We start from the raw sequence: 1,366 nt of genomic DNA on the forward strand, positions 1-1,366 counted from the left end.
TAAAAAAAATGGACAAAACTTTAATACCAGGAATCTATGAAAAGACCAACAAAATAAAATGAACTAAAAAATGAAAATAATAAATTTGCAAGATTATGATGAGAAATTAAGGGATCTACTACCAACCAAAATTGTAGAGTCATTAATTAAAATTTAAGTTGGCTCTATGAAAAGATAAAAATATACACATAACTTTAGCAAGTTTGAGAAAAAATATGTAATATACATGTCTAAATATATATATATTAATATAACACATAATATAATACACAAATACATATATTAATCTATAAGGTATATATTTTAAATTTAAGATAACAATGCATATACTTATACTCCCATATGTTTGTGATTATATATTGTATGGTTTATTTTCCACTGAATTATAATTTATAATAATGAGGTCAAATAAAATTGAGAGAGGGGAAGAAGAAATAAACCTAAAAGAAAATGAAACAGCAGTACAAGTTCAGTTCCTAAAATCCCCGGGTGCGCCTGACTTATTTAACTCATTCATTCATTTTGTAAAGTTAGGTTAATATGGTTTAGAAATTAAATAAGAATCACACATAATAAAAATCAAAACTATAACTTAATAAGGAAGCAGAAAGTTTAAAAAATACTACATCTTACATCATGTCTAAGAATAATTTCAAAGTTTCATGGGTGTCTTCTTTTTTGAAAATTAATTCTAGTTTAAAAACTGCAGATTGAGAACATGCTGGAATTTATACTTACAAACATAGTTTATAGAAAGAAAAAAAGACAAACTAAAGTATATGCTACAAATATAAAAGTTCATAGATAGCTTCAAAGTAAATCAATTAAGGGACTCTTCTGTGTTCAGGAGACTATTAAATATATCTGAAGAGGAAAACCAAGAAAAAGACTTACCCATGAAGTAAGTCTTCCCAAAGGGAGTGCCACCAGCTGTCCTCTCAGCCTGGTCAGGGCTCACACTGGAAGATCCATCTGATCTTGCCACAAATATATGTTCTGAAAAATCCAAATTTTTAAAATGAGAAATTGAGTTCATAAAATCTTTTAGAACACAGTTTAAAAATTTAAGAAATTAAAAGATAAATTAAATTCAGAAGATTAGCAGATACAGCCAGGGCCCCAACAATTAGTAATAGAGGGTTCTAAAAACAAAGAAAAGGAAGTATTTGAAATATTGATGGTCATTTCAAAATTAAAAGGGACAAATGTCCTCCCTTTGAGAAGCAGTTAGAAAATCCCCATTAGTGCTCTAATAGGTATTTTTAAATTAGAACAAAAATATCATTTTGTTTTGTTTGTCTGGAATAAGTACATAAGATTATCTAAAAGCATTTGTCAAAGAAAAACAATATGAAGATTTTTGCCT

The sequence above is a fragment of the Mirounga leonina genome, unplaced genomic scaffold (genome assembly GCF_011800145.1).
Source record: "Mirounga leonina isolate KUSES-001 unplaced genomic scaffold, KU_Mleo_1.0 Mir_127, whole genome shotgun sequence".
Classification (NCBI taxonomy): Eukaryota; Metazoa; Chordata; class Mammalia; order Carnivora; family Phocidae; genus Mirounga; species Mirounga leonina.